The 16,641-nt window shown below is 45.2% G+C and overlaps 1 pseudogene; it reads right to left on the minus strand.

The window, feature by feature from the left end:
* Positions 1-7,607: 7,607 nt before the first annotated feature.
* LOC137322045 (myelin and lymphocyte protein-like) lies at positions 7,608-13,295 on the minus strand (annotated as a pseudogene).
* Between the last annotated feature and the right edge of the window lie 3,346 nt (positions 13,296-16,641).

Genomic DNA, 16,641 nt, shown 5'->3' on the forward strand with positions numbered 1-16,641 from the left:
GCTTGTGATTTTCAAATAAAATTGTTGGACTATAACCTGGTGTTGTAAGATTGTTTACATTTGTCAACCCCAGTCCATCACCGGCATCTCCACATCCTTAACCCTGGCACCAGGCAGGCAACACATCATTCGGGACTCAGGTCTGCAGTTGTAGAATTGCCTGTCTATCCCCCGACTATCGAATCCCTTATAACAACTGCATTTCTACACTTTCTTGTGCCCCCTGTGCAGCCGAGTCTCCCACGTTGCTGTGGATTTGCTTCTGACTGCACTCCCCCGAGGTGTCATCACCCTACACTGGTATTTAACACTGAATACCGGTTTGTGAGTGCCACACTCCCAGTGGACGACTGCACTGCCTGCCTGTTCCTCCTAGTCTGTGTGATGGTCACCCACTCCCTGCCCACCTGAACACTCTGCAGCTGCCGGTTGACCACCTCCTGAAACGTGCTATCCACGAAACTCTCAGCTTCCTGCATGCACTGTGGTGACTCCAGCCACCCCTCAAGCTCAGAAACTCTGAGCTCAAAGTCGAGCAGTTGGTAGCATTTCCTGCATAAATGGTTTTCTGGGACACACGGCACAGGATGTCCAGGCGACGGGCCTCAGCTGTCTTGCCATGTTAGCCAACAGTTATTTAAAACTGTTTGTTTAGCTTTAAGGCTATTTAACTGTTTAGCTAACACTAACCACTAAAAACACTAATCAACCACTAAAAAACAATAACCACTAAAAACATTAACCAATAAACTAAATACTTACCCTGACGTACCCTCGGCGCTCCTGCTTGTGTTGTGATGTCACTTTTTGACTTTTTGATTTTTTTTCCTGTTTGCTTCAGACTCACCGCTCCTTATGTGGCCGTTCCTCGGGCCTCCCGCAATGCTGTGCTGTTACCGATTCTCTCCCGCTCCTTATGTGGCCGTTCCTCGGGCCTCCCGCGATGTTCTGCCATTACCGATTCTCTCCCGCTCCTTATGTGGCCGCTCCTCAGGCCTCCCGCGATGCTCTGCCATTACCAGTTCTCTCCCGCTCCTTATGTGGCCGCTCCTCAGGCCTCCCGCGATGCTCTGCCATTACCAGTTCTCTCCCGCTCCTTATGTGGCCGTTCTCGGGCCTCCCGCGATGCTCTGCTGTTACCGATTCTTTCCCGCTCGTTATGTGGCCGTTCCTCTGGCCTCCCGCGATGCTCTGCCATTACCGATTCTCTCCCGCTCCTTATGTGGCCGTTCTCGGGCCTCCCGCGATGTTCTGCCATTACCGATTCTCTCCCGCTCCTTATGTGGCCGTTCTCGGGCCTCCCGCGATGCTCTGCCATTACCGATTCTCTCCCGCTCCTTATGTGGCCGTTCCTCTGGCCTCCCGCGATGCTCTGCTGTTACCGATTCTCTCCCGCTCCTTATGTGGCCGTTCCTCGGGCCTTTCACAGTGTTCAAAGAGTTGGTAAACACCTTTTCATGTTGAATACCTCATTAAATGCTTGTAAAGTGTTAGCCTTGGCTCAGTGGATAGCGCACTCGACTCCAAGTCAGAATGTTGTGGGTTCAACTCCCATTCCAGAGGCTTGAGTACAAATCTAGGCTCACACTCCCAGTGCAGTACTGAGGGAGGGCTGCACTGTCTGAGGTGCTGTCTCTCAGATGAGATGTTAAACCGAGACCCCATTTGCCCTCTCAGGTGGATGTAAAATATCCCATGGCACTGTTTGAGGAAGAGCAAGGGAGTTCTCCTCAATGTTCTGGCCAATATTTATTCCTCAACCAACATCACTAAATCAGATGATCAGGTCATTATCACATTGCTGTTTGTGGGACCATATTGCGCGCAAAATGGCTGCTGCGTTTCCTACATTGCAACAGCGACTACACTTCAAAGGCACTTTGTTGGTTGTATAGCACTTTGGGATATCCTGCAGTTGTGAAAGGTACTATATAAATGCAAGCTCTTTCTTTCTTGCACTCTGATTTTTCACTATTTTGTCATTTTGATTAATGATTTATATTTTTTAAAATATAAGAAAACACACACAGATTGGCGGGGGGAGAACAACTAACAAAGCAATGTGCTTGACAACACATTTTTATGTGTTTTATTAAGAAGTAATGGAAACCAAACAAAAATAATGTTTATACATATATCAGCAAGGCTTCAAAGTAAGGATACTCGTTACAGCAACTAATTGGAAATGTAGGGGAGGGCATTAAACAGGAAATTAGAGATGCATGCAAGAAGGGTACAACTATAATCATGGGTGACTTTAATATACATATAGATTGGTCAAACCAAATTAGCAATAATACTGTGGGGGAGGAATTCCTGGAGGGTGTACGTGATGGATTTCTAGACCAATACGTTGAGGAACCAACCAGAGAACAGGCGATCCTAGACTGGGTATTGTGCAATGAGAAAGGATTAATTAACAACCTTGTTGTGCAGGGTCGCTTAGGGAAGAGCGATCATAACATGATCAAATTCCTCAATAAGATGGAGAGTGAAGTAGTTGAATCCGAAACTAGGGTCCTGAATCTAAATAAAGGAAATTACAAAAGTATGAGGTGCGCGTTGGCTATGATAGATTGGGGCACTTTACTAAAAGGGATGACGGTGGATAGGCAATAGCTAATATTTAAAGAACGTGTGCAGGAATTTCAACAATTATTCATTCCTGTCTGGTGCAAAAATAAAACAGGAAAGGTGGCTCAACCGTGGCTTACAAAAGAAATTAGGGATAGTATTAGATCCAAAGAGGAGACATATAAAATTGTCAGAAAAAGTGGCAAGCTTGAGGATTGGGAGCAGTTCAGAATTCAGCAAAGGAGGACAAAGAGATTGATTAAGAGGGGAAAAATAGAGTATGAGAGTAAATTAGAAGGCAACATAAAAACTGACTGTAAAAGATTAGAGAAAAAGACTAGTGAAGACAAATGTAGGTCCCTTACAGTCATAAATGGGGGAAATTATAATGGGGAACAAAAAAATAGCAGAACAATTAAATGTAAGGAATCTTACAACACCAGGTTATAGTCCAACAATTTTATTTTAAAATCACAAGCTTTCGGAGATTATCTCCTTCGTCAGGTGAGTGAATGAATAAGGGGTTCTCAAATCACATATCTTATATTAGGCTGGGACACCATCACACCAATCAAAAGGTGTCGTTGGTGTTCAGACAGGTTAGCCACGGAAAACAGTAGGTCCCAGTATGCTGAATACACATTGTGTCAAATTATACAGACAGAGAGAAAGAGACCCAAAAGGCAGAGAGAGAGAGAGAATATTAAAAACAGATAACTTTCCCTTGCCGGTGGGGTTACGTGTAGCGTGACATGAACCCAAGATCCCGGTTGAGGCCGTTCCCATGGGTGCGGAACTTGGCTATCAATTTCTGCTCGACGATTTTGCGTTGTCGTGTGTCTCGAAGACCGCCTTGGAGTACGCTTACCCGAAGATCGGTGGCTGAATGTCCTTGACTGCTAAAGTGTTCCCCGACTGGGAGGGAACCCTCCTGTCTGGCGATTGTTGCGCGGTGTCCGTTCATCCGTTGTCGCAGTGTCTGCATGGTCTCGCCAATGTACCATGCTCCGGGGCATCCTTTCCTGCAACGTATGAGGTAGAAAACGTTGGCCGAGTCACAGGAGTATGAACCATGTACCTGGTGGGTGGTGTCCTCTCGTGTGATGGTGGTATCTGTGTCGATGATCTGGCATGTCTTGCAGAGGTTGCCGTAACAGGGTTGTGTGGTGTCGTGGACGCTGTTCTCCAGAAAGCTGGGTAATTTGCTGCGAACGATGGTCCGTTTGAGGTTGGGTGGCTGTTTGAAGGCGAGTAGTGGAGGCGTGGGGATGGCCTTAGCGAGGTGTTCGTCGTCATCGATGACATGTTGAAGGCTGCGGAGAACATGGCGTAGTTTCTCCACTCCGGGGAAGTAATGGATGACGAAGGGTACTCTATTGGTTGCGTCCCGTGTTTGTCTTCTGAGGAGGTCTATGCGATTCTTCGCTGTGGCCCATTGGAACTGTCGATCGACAAGTCGAGCGTCATATCCCGTTCTTACGAGGGCGTCTTTCAGCGTCTGTAGGTGTCCATCGCGTTCCTCCTCGTCTGAGCAGATCCTGTGTATTCGTAGGGCCTACCCATAGGGGATGGCCTCTTTGACGTGGTTGGGGTGGAAGCTGGAAAAGTGGAGCATCGTGAGGTTGTCCGTGGGCTTGCGGTAGAGTGAGGGGCTGAGGTGCCCGTCTTTGATGGAGATTTGTGTGTCCAAGAAAGAAACTGATTCTGAGGAGTAGTCCATGGTGAGTTTGATGGTGGGATGGAACTTGTTGATGTTATCGTGTAGTCTCTTCAGTGATTCTTCGCCGTGGGTCCATAGGAAGAAAATGTCGTCGATGTATCTGGTGTATAGCGTTGGTTGGAGGTCCTGTGCAGTGAAGAAGTCCTGCTCGAACTTGTGCATGAAAATGTTGGCATATTGGGGTGCGAATTTGGTCCCCATGGCTGTTCCGTGTGTTTGGGTAAAGAACTGGTTATTGAAGGTGAAGCCATTGTGATCCAGGATGAAGCGGATGAGTTTTAGGATGGCGTCTGGAGATTGGCTGTTGTTGGTGTTGAGTATTGATGCTGTCGCAGCGATGCAGTCATCGTGGGGGATACTGGTGTAGAGTGCCGAGACGTCCATCGTGGTGAGAAGTGTTCCTGGTTCAACTGGTCCGTAGGTACTGAGTTTTTGTAGGAAGTCTGTAGTGTTGCGACAGAAGCTGAGGGTTCCCTGTACGATGGGTTTCAGGATGCCCTTGATGTATCCAGAGAGGTTCTCACACAGGGTTCCGTTGCCTGATACGATAGGACGTCCGGGTGTGTTGGCTTTGTGTATCTCTCTCTGCCTTTTGGGTCTCTTTCTCTCTGTCTGTGTAATTTGACACAATGTGTATTCAGCATACTGGGACCTACTGTTTTCCGTGGCTAACCTGTCTGAACACCAACGACACCTTTTGATTGGTGTGATGGTGTCCCAGCCTAATATAAGATATGTGATTTGAGAACCTCTTATTCATTCACTCACCTGACGAAGGGGATAATCTCCGAAAGCTTGTGATTTTAAAATAAAATTGTTGGACTATAACCTGGTGTTGTAAGATTCTTTACATTTGTCCACCCCAGTCCATCACCGGCATCTCCACATCAGAACAATTAAACACATACTTTGGTTCTGTCTTCACAAAGGAGGACACAAATAACATCCCAGAAATGTTAGGGAACCAAGGGTCTAGTGAGAGGGATGAACTGAAGGAAACCAGTATTAGTAAAAAAAAGTGCTTGGGAAATTAATGGGGCTAAAGGCTGACAAATCCCAGGGCCTGATAATCTACATCCCAGAGTACTAAAGGAAGTGGCCCTGGAAATAGTGGATGCATTGGTGGTCATCTTCCAAAATTCTATAGATTCTGGAACAGTTCCTACAGATTGGAGGGTGGCAAATGTAACCCCACTATTTAAAAAAGGAGGGAGAGAAAAAACAGGGAATTACAGACCAGTTAGCCTAACATCAGTAGAGGGGAAAATGCTAGAGTCTATTATAAAAGATGTGATAACAGAACACTTGGAGGGCAGTAATGGGATTGGACAAAGTCAGCATGGGTTTATGAAAGGGAAATCATGCTTAACAAATCTACTGGAGTTTTTTGAGGAGGTAACTAGTAGAACAGATAGGGGAGAACCAGTAGATGTGGTGTACTTGGATTTTCAGAAGGCTTTTGATAAGGTCCCACACAAGAGGTTAGTGTGCAAAATTAAAGCACATGGGATTGGGGGGAATATACTGGCATGGATTGAGAATTGGTTGACAGACAGGAAACAGAGAGTAGGAATAAACGGGTCTTTTTCCAGGTGGCAGGCAGTGACTAGTGGGGTACCGCAGGGATCAGTGCTCGGGTCCCAGCTATTCACAATATATATCAATGATTTGGATGAGGGAACTAAATGTAACATTTCCAAGTTTGCAAACAACACAAAGCTGGGGTGGAATGTGAGCTGTGAGAAGGATGCAAAGAAGCTCCAATGTGATTTAGACAAGTTGGGTGAGTGGGCAAGAACATGGCAGGTGCAGTATAACATGGATAAATGTGAGGTTATCCACTTTGGTTGTAAAAACAGAAAGGCAGATTGTTATCTGAATGGTGATAGATTGGGAAAAAGGGGAAGTGCAACGAGACCTGGGTGTCCTTGTACACCAGTCGCTGAAAGCGAGCATTCAGGTGCAGCAAGCAGTTAGGAAGGCGAATGGTATGTTGGCCTTCATTGCAAGAGGATTTGTGTACAGGAGCAGGGATGTCTTACTGCAGTTATACAGGGCCTTGATGAGACCACATCTGGAGTATTATGTGCAGTTTTGGTCTCCTTATCTGAGGAAGGATGTCCTTGCCATGGAAGGAGTGCAATGAAGGTTTACCAGACTGATTCCTGGGATGGCAGGACTGACGTATGAGGAGAGATTGGGTCGACTAGGCTTATATTCACTAGAATTTAGAAGAATGAGAGGTGATCTCATCGAAACATATAAAATTCTAACAGGACTAGACCGACTAGATGCAGGGAGGATGTTCCCGATGGCTGGGGAGTCCAGAACCAGGGGTCACAGTCTCAGGATACGGGGTATGCCATTTAGAACCGAGATGAGGAGAAATTTCTTCACTCAGAAGGTGGTGAACCTGTGGAATTCTCTACCACAGAAGGCAGTGGAGGCCAAGTCATTAGATGTATTCAAGAAGGAGATAGATATATTTCTTAATGCTAAAGGGATCGAGGGATATAGGGAAAAAGCGGGAACAGGGTACTGAGTTAGACGATCAGCCATGATCATTTTGAATGGCGGAGCAGGCCCGAAGGGCCGAATGGCCTACTCTTGCTCCTATTTTCTATGTTTCTATGTTTCGATGTTAATCTTACAGCAAAAATGTAAAGGCGCAAATCTATAACAATATATGTGGACAAAATGATAACAAATTGTTCTAAATCAATTAAACAAAATGAAAAATAATAGATTATCAGATTATTAAAAAATCAGAAGTAGCATAATAAAGTTATTATAAATACAAGGGTAAGGGGTGAAAATGTACAGGCAGATTTTTCTCTTGCACTGCGTAGGTGCAAAGACTCTCCTGGGTGTACCATATACGGAAAATCAGGTGGAGAAGATTGCACTTATAGAGTAACCCTTGTTTTCTATCCACTTATTAATGGACAGAGGATCAGACAGGCTCCTTTCTGGACACGCGATCTCCCCAGACCTCTTTCTCTCCAGGCAAATACTGAGAAGAATATACGCCCTATAATATATTGATCAGACCACACTTCTAGCCTGAGGCTACAAGATAAATCGTTCATTGGGAACTCCTTCCATATTCTCAACCCAAGAGAAACTCATCTACGCAAAAGTCTTTGGAGTGCATTGCAAATAGCTTAAAAACTGCTTGCAGGACATTTTGACCTTGTACCTGCTTCATTAAGAAGTGTGGTATAAACAACATACAAACTATCCATGGGATTATGGAACTTTTAGCACTCCAAACCTTTACATATTAAATACATTTCATAGACCACTGGTTTTATTGTGTAACTTCCTGGTTATATATCAATGCTGTAATTACAGTTACAAACGAGAATGATGTAAAACAATATTAAGGAAAGAGCAATCAGCAATTTTGAGAAGGGGGCAAAAAATCTTCTGGTAAGATGTTGACATAAGCTGCTTGTCTTAATGTTCATGAGGAGGATTTCCATCTCAATACTGACGATATCGCATGTATCGTGTAAAGTAAGGTGCCCAAGAATGCGAAAACCTGAAACAGCGAGACACAAAAATGTTTGATAGGAAAATAATCTTAATAAGAAATGTATACCCAGAACAGATTTATACCATTTTAGAACTGAATCTACATTCCATTCTGCACCTAGAGTTTTCTTGAAATATCTTCCAACTCAAGAAAGCACACAAGTGGTCCAGAGGATTACCCAGTGGGCAGCTAAGCCTCACAGACCAGGCCGGTGCCAGCTTTGATCCTGTTCTCAGTTAGCTGATCTCATTTAGGGTGGCAGTTCGGGTGCTACAATTGTCCAAAGGGGAAAAAGCTCAGCCACGGTTCTAGCTCCTGATCATCGCTATCTGGTGACCTCCTGCTGTACACGTGTCAGAGGGAGGACAGGGTTGGGCTCAGTTGTGATGCCCTCAGCACCATGAACACTACCACTTTCTTACCTGGAGCTGTTAACTTGGCACAGAATAGGCAAGTGAAGAATATAATTTCACTTTCAATTATGAAGAAAGAAATTTGTATGCACTTCTGTACTTGTCAAGGTGAACACGATCAGAGCTGGGGAGGGGAAGATATTTCTCTTTTGGACAACCAGTGTCAGCATCATGTACTCCCAGGTCAGGTATGGCACAGTAGGATGCAGAGTACAGCTCCCTCTACTCTACCTCAAGACATGCCTGAGAGCCAACACAGATGAGCAGATCTTTGCAGTATTTCCCTTTCCCATCCCAGACATCTTAGAGTGAGACCGCATTGACAAATAATATTGGCAATCTAACAAAAGCACTGAAAATAGTTCAGTCCACAGGCAAGGGTACCAGCCAATGTAGCACTGAGGCATACAGACCAGAGGGTAACGGGTCTGATCTCTAGTCTATGCTGATTTCAGCTGCGGCAGCAGTTGAGATAAGTTGGCTTCAGCACCGGTGTTCCAGGGAGATGGGCAAATAAACAAATCAGCTGGTTTCCTGTTCCTGATCACTAACCGGAGACTCCAGCTGGGTATACGGAGGCTGACCATCCAGGCTCACACATGAAGAACCACACCAGGGGATCGATATTACCATGGCGGCAGGTTCGCGGGGGGGTCGATTGGGCGCGTGGGTAACGCGCCCGGTGAAATCAGTCTGCCCCGCGCGCAATCGCAGGATGATTGGATCCATTTACCTGGTCTTCCGGGTTCCCCGCTGCTGAGCTGCGCGGCGGGCGGGCTGCGCATGCGCAGTAAGGTCTGTCAGCTGGAGGAGCTCTATTTAAAGGGGCAGTCCTCCACTGACTGATGCTGCCAGAAATAGGAAAAATAACAGCATGGAGCAGCCAAGGGGGAAGGCTGCTCTCAGGTTTAATGATGCCTCACTCCAGCTCTTATTGAATGGGGTGAGGAGGAGGGGGAGGACAGAGATCTTCCCCCCGGCGGGCGGGAGGAAGCAGCCTGACTCTGCCACCAAGAAGGCCTGGCTCGAGGTGGCAGAGGGGGTCACCTGCACCACCAACATATCGCCCACCTGCATACAATGTAGGAGGCGCTGCAATCACCTAAGTAGGTCAGCCAAAGTGAGTACTCTTACTCATTCCCCTACAGTCCGTCTGCCACATCACCGCCCCCACCCCACATCTCCTTCTGCACTGCCAACACTACTCTGGCACATCACTCCTCATACCCACTCAAAGCTCATCCTCATCTTACCTGCACTTACTCACCTCGCCAGTACTCATCCCACCACTACCACTCAACCCAATCCTCATACAATCTCATGGCTCTATCTCATACTCACCCTCTCGTGCATCTCTTTCACAGTCAGCCTCACTCAACCTGCCACTACCTGTGCTGCAGCCACAGGGCATGCATCACATATGTGCAGTAGGAAGCGTAAGGCAAACGTGTCGTGAGCATGAAGGGGATGCACAAGGGTGTTTGAGGGTTTGTCATGGTTTTTACCTATATTTAATTTCTGATCAACTCACATTACATATTATATTGTCACCACTACTGCCACGTCTTTGCGAATCTTGTCTGGTTTGTGCAATAATGCCCTTTCCTGAGGATCACAATGAAGACCCACAACTGATGCCACCCATTGTGTCACTGCAAAGTGGGTGTAGGTGTATTTGCAGGGCTCTTTTGTGCAGACGACTGAGAGACGTCGGCGATGTCCCCGGTGGCACCCTGGAAGGATGCGGAGAAGAAGTTGTTGAGGGCAGTGGTGACTTTGACAGCAACAGGTAAGAAGATGGTGCTCGGGCCAGCCGAGAGCAGCTCGGTATGAAAGAGGCTGCAGATGTCCACGATTACATGTTGAGTGACTCTGAGCCTCCGTGTGCACCGATGCTCAGAGAGGTCCAGGAAGCTGAGCCTCGGTCTGTGGACCCTGTGGCGAGGGTAGTGCCTTCTGCGACGCATCTCTTTCTGCGGTAGCCCTCCCTCCTGCTGTGCAGGTAGATGTTTCACAGCACTGTGTTGTGGAGCTCCATGTGTCAGAGGTGGACGGCATGGCCGGCGAGGCTGGTGATGCTGTTCGCCCTCCGAGGAGGTCATGACTGCAGCTACGGCGGCCCCCATCCGGAAGATGTACATCTGAGGGGGTCCGCAAGGTAGGTACATGTGTCTGGACCCCGGGGTAAGTGTGCAAGTTGGTGAATTTTATTGTTAGGAGGAGGGTGGTGGAGGCCAAACTTTGTCCCAAGTGACAGAGTGGCCTCCTGCAATGGGTGAGGGTCTCCCCCCCCCACCTGTCAAATGGACCTTTGCAGCTGCCACAGGCTGATGGATGCAACACGTACATTTGAACTGGGAGTGTTTCCCCCAGTACGGGAAACAGTCCCAGTCAGTTGCAAAATCCCACCCCTGCTAAAATAACAGGTCAATCAGGTCTCGAAACGACCTGAAATACCTAAATAAATACGTTAAGTGGCACCCCGCCGGCTTTAATTACCGGCAGGAGTCCCACATGCGGGGGCTGCGCGTTCATGTCAGCGCGTCATTGGGAAACCCGGAAATGGGGCGGGTTGGAGCCGGGCTCCAGACCCGCCCCGAGAATCCCCAATTTTCCTAGCCCCCCCGCCACCAATGCACCCGATCGCGGGTGCGAAAATCGAGCCCCAGGTGCCTGTGGAACCGAACCCCAGGGAGAGTCAGTACTTTCAGGATAGGAGGGGGGAACGTTAGCAAAAATAATATGCTCCATGTGTGAAATCTGTACTTGCTTAAAAACTTTAACTCTTTAACATCTTCCAGTTTTGATGAATGGTCTTTGACCTGAAACGTTAGCTCTGTTTCTTTCTCCACAGATGCTGCCTCACTTGCTGAGCTTTTCCAGCATTTTTTGTTTTTGTTTCAGATTTCCAGCATCTGCAGTATTTTACTTTTGAATGTCACCAACAGGCTTTGTCACTTAAATTTGCATTTTTTAAAAAATAGTTGCATGTAGTTGGTTAATGTTTGATACCACCGATCCTTCACTCAAAACGATTGGACCTATTTTGTCCGTTTGTTAAACACCTTGTAATGCGAGTCAAATTGTTTTATATTTTCACCTACTGTTGAAGTGCTCCTCACTGGGACACAAGTGATGACAACAGCTCCATGAAAATTATATCGGCTGCCCATTTTATACATCTCTCCCAATTTTTATGTCTATTGTGGAAACTAAACAACTCTTCTGTTGTGTAATACAGAGCTCATTGAAGGCCATAGACGTACCACTGCAGTCCATGTAGATGAATTGTTCTGGACTCCAGCCAGGTACAGTATGAGCAGAAACGTGGTTATAACAAAGCAGAAGACCGAAACAAACATCAACTAGCCTTGATGATCTGGAAATGAAACTCGAGTAGAAGCCACAAGAATCCAAACTAGGCCACCAAAAACCTAGAACGACAAATACAAAATAAAACAAAGTTAGATAGAAAACCTCTACCCGGTCTGGCCCACATGTTATTTCAGTCCCACATTATGTCGTTTACTCATAATAACCTTTGATGTGGGCTAGCAAGCCAATTAGTTTCAGATGCAGTTTATGAAGTTCAGTAATATTAACATCATCGTGGAGCACCATCCATCACCACAAGGATTGCATCAGTCCAAGGTTCACCTTGTCCAGAACAGTAGAACCAGAGGACATGGCCTGCGCTTGAAAGGGTGAAAGTTCAAAACTAATCTGCGGAAATGATATTTCAGTGAAGGAGAGGTAAATCAATGGAATAGACCCCCTGGGGAGACAATGGAAGCAGTTATCAATGAATCATTCAAATGCAAATTAGATAAGTTTCTTTCAGAAAATAATATTTTGGCATCCAGTATGTGAGTAATTTGAGACTTGATATGTGGAACATATAGCATGCTTGGGAGGAACAGATGACCTTGGACCTATGGTTCCCAATTGTTTCCACCAGTGGGGTTTTCCTTGTGAAATTTCTGGGTGTGTTGTCGACTAATTGATTGAGATTGCTTGCTATGATTAGTCAACAACCCTATTATCATATCATGCGAATACCAAGGTAGTGCAAAGGCCCACCACCACCTTCTCTGGGTAACCAGGGTTGGGCAATGAATGCGGGCTTGCCGTAAAAAAAACATTGTTTGAAACTCCCCTGAAGGCTCAATGAACTTATGCAATGAGTAATTAGCCACACACACAAGGAAGGTCTCAGCTTTAACTACTGATCTATGTTGAGATAGCTCATCTCAGCTGGGATTGTGAAAGGGGCTCTTTTCTCTATTACTTTGTTCTTTGTCTTACTTATGGTCTTTCCCAATCATTATTTTAAACCTTATTATCTTATATTTGCTATTGCCTAGATGTTCCTCTATGATTACTTCTCTGATCTGCTCTGGTTTATTTCCCATTACTAGATCCAGCAGGGATTCCTCTCTTGTTGGGCTTCTCACATATACAGATTAGTTGAGAGAGTACAGGAATTACTGTAAACATTTATTTTCAATCATTTATGTTTAGTTTTATTTATTCAATTCAGAATAAGTTGATTTAATTCCCTCTTTTCTCTCTCCATTTCCCTTTGTATGTGTTTGTCTCTCTATACTCATCTTCTCTCACTCCTCTTCCACTATTCTCTCCCTCTGTCTCTCCATTTCTCTATTACTTTTCTCCCTCTTTCCGTATGAATGCCTCTTTCTCCCTCTCATCCTCCCAACCCTTAACCTCTTTTTTTTCTCTCTCTGTCCCTCTCCCTACTCTCTATACACCTATAGGAATATCAAAGATCCTGGAAACGTCACACTGCAATTCAAAGTATAAATACAGAAATACATTTTTAGCAGTAACTTAATAAAACAGCGTAATGTTACTCACAAATTCACCTATCATCAGGATCTCTGGAAATGATGTACACACTTTCCCCCCAGATGGTATGGGACTAGTTGAAGCAGCTGGAGTTGACATGGTGTTATTAGCAGCAGACATGAAGTTGTAAAAAAAGATTGCCTGGCTAATGCAAGCACAGTCACAGTTAAGTGACATTCTGAAATTGTAGTCTAGCGCGAATCAGGATTCATATACTAGAGCAAAAGCAAAATACTGCAGATGCTGGAAATCTGAAATAAAAACAGAAAATGCTGGAAACACACAGCAAATCAGAACATAAGAACATAAGAAATAGGAGCAGGAGTAGGCCATACCGTCCCTCGAGCCTGCTCCGCCATTCAATCAGATCATGGCTGATCTTTGACCTCAATTTCACTTTCCCACTGGATCCTCATATCATCCCTTGATTCCTTTAGAGTCCAAAAATCAGCCTTGAATATATTCAACAACTCAGCATCCTCAGCCCTCTGGGGAAGAGAATTCCAAAGATTCATAACCCTCTGAGTGAAGAAATTCCTTCTCATCTCAGTCTTAAATGGCCGACCCCTTATCCTGAGACTGTGACCCCTCGTTCTAGTCTCTCCAGCCAGGGGAAACAACCTCTCAGCATCTACCCTGTCAAGCCCCCTCAGAATCTTATCTGTTTCAATGAGATCACCTCTCATTCTTCCAAACTCCAGAGAGTATGGGCCCAGTCTTCTCAATCTCTCCTCATAGGACAACCCTCTCATTCCAGGAATCAATCTAGCGAACCTAGAAGTGCTTGGTCAGAATGCTCCAGCCATCATGAGGTGTGGGGCAGGCTAGATGGACCAGCTGGTCATTTCCTGCCCATCAATTTCGTATGTTGCTAACAAGTGCTGAACTGGGATTACTAAAATAAAAATAGGAAGTGCTGGAAATACACAGCAGGTGCCCATCAACATCTGAAAAGGGAAAAGGTGGGTTCATTTTTGGGGGGCAGTGGAGTCTCCTCCTCAGAACGGTTATGAGGAAGGGTCCCTAGACAAAATGTTACCCCCTGTCCTTTTCCCCACCTGCACGTTCCCCTCCAAGTCACACACCATCTCGACTTGGAAATATATCGCCGTTCCTTCGTCGTCGCTGGGTCCAAATCCTGGAACTCCCTACCTAACAGCACTGTGGGAGAACCTTCACCACACGGACTGCAACGGTTCAAGAAGGCGGCTCACCACCACCTTCTCGAGGGCAATTAGGGATGGGCAATAAATGCTGGGCTTGCCAGTGTCATCCCATGAATGAATTTTTAAAAATCACCTCCAGAATCGATTGCTCCCTGCCGGCCTCCTGAGGGAAGGGTAATTGAATTGGACTTGGAAAACAATCAAAGTCAATCTGCTCTTCCGTAGTCATTGATCTGTCCAAAGTCAGAGATCATTTTTTCAGGAGTATCTTTTCCAAGTATTTTGGAAAGCGATGTAACACACTGAAGGTGGGCAGAGACTGGTAGTGACTGCGTTGGTGCCGTAAGTGGAAGCCGTAGCTGTGCAGCTGCATCATCACCAACCTACAGACATTTCAAGTACAGATCATTTTACTGAGGAATTGCAGACATGACTGAAATGAGGGTGGGACAGTATCACTACACGCTAGAGGGGAATTCAACAGAACTGACAGGTTCCACTGCACCTTGACCGACTTTGACCAGTGTGGTGGTTAAATAATGAATACCTTGTGTAAACACCAAATGCTGAAGTTTAACAAAAATGTCACATGAGCTGGGCTCGTTAAAGAAGGGCGTCATCAACAAAAGCACGTTGTTTGAGACAGATCCCCACCCCAAACTTCACAGTGAGACTGAAAAATACCTTAAACGAAACTATGCAATATATCAATGAGATCTCCAAGTGCTAAAAGGCTGGGAGAGATTTTTGATAAAGAAATAAGTAAGAACAACATTGTAGCGGCAAAACCGGTTATGGAGGGAGAATGGAGTCACTTCTATCATGTACAGTTTTCAAATCAAAATCCACGAAAGGTGGATGACTAGAGGCACAACACCCAGATTCTTAAGCACTGATGCATGACTAATGGCTGTGTCAGAATACAAGAACATATGGCAGAATATATCTAATATAAACAATAGAACATTCACACTAATACAATAACACATTGAATAGGTGAGAATGAATTCTGTCTGCATAGGGTGCTCATGACGGCTGCACTAAAAAATAAAAGCCATGAATGCTGGAACTCTGAAATAAAAGCAGAAAGTGCTGGAAATGGATCTGAAAATACAATGGGCCAGAAATTGCTTCCGAAATAACAGAGCAGCTCAACAGCACGCTCCGTTTTTAGTGGCAAATTGAAGGAGCAAGTTCCTGCTTTTGTGCACGCGCAGTGAAACGCGGAAATCCAGAACTTGCTGCTAATGGCTTGCCGGCGATATGACAGCTTCAAATTAAAGGGACATTGCACGCTGCAATCAGAGAAATCATTATTAAAACACCAACTTGCTTATCTGCCCAGCTGGAAAGTAACTAATTACGCCACCAAACAGGAACGCTTAAAAATACAGGTCTAAACTAAATTTTAACAGCCGCTAAGTCTTAATGACTGATAAACAACAAAAATTAACTTTTAAAAATGTGGAGTCTCATATCACTCCTTACTCTAATAGTTTTTGGTCCTTAAAGTTTTTTTTAAATTAAAAAGTTTAGTTTTTTTTTACTTTTCCCTTCTGCCTCTTTAATTTAATTCAATTATTTCTTTGGCTTTTTATTAAAAAATATATATTTTTTTATTTACAATGACATACAGAATGCTATCTTTAAGTGAATGGAGTTTGTTTGCCTGCTTGAGCAATGCAGATTGAATCTGCGGGCGTGACTTCTTTTCCTGACAGATTTTGGGGGCGTGTCTTCTCCGCACAGATGTTAAGAACATCGGAACATACGAGATAGGAGTAGGCCGTAAGGCCCCTCGAGCCTTCTCCGCCATTCAATCAACTCCACTTTCCTGCCCTATCCCTTGATTACCCTAGAGTTCAAAAATCTACATATCTCAGCCTTCAGTATCATAGAATCATAGAAAGGTTACAACATGGAAGGAGGCCATTCAGCCCATCGAGTCCATGTCAGCTCTATGCAAGAGCAATCCAGCTAGTCCTATTCCCCTGCCCTATCCACGTAACCCTGCAAATTTTTTCCATTCATGTACTTATCCAGCCACCTTTTGAAAGCCATGATTGAATCTGCCTCCACCACTCCCTCGGGCAGTGCATTCCAGATCCTAACTTATTGCTGTGTAAACAAGTTTTTCCTGATGTCACCTTTTCCCAATCACCTTAAATCTGTGTCCTCTGGTTCTTTACCCTTCCGCCAATGGGAACAGTTTCTCTCTATCTACTCTGTCTAGACCCTTCATGATTTTGAATACCTCTATCAAATCTCCTCTCAATCTTCTCTGTTCCAAGGAGAACAACCCCAGCTTCCCTGGAATCAATCTAGTAAATCTAGTAATCTAGTAAATATACTCAATGACGCAAC

This window comes from Heptranchias perlo, chromosome 5 (genome assembly GCF_035084215.1).
Source record: "Heptranchias perlo isolate sHepPer1 chromosome 5, sHepPer1.hap1, whole genome shotgun sequence".
NCBI classification, from domain to species: domain Eukaryota; kingdom Metazoa; phylum Chordata; class Chondrichthyes; order Hexanchiformes; family Hexanchidae; genus Heptranchias; species Heptranchias perlo.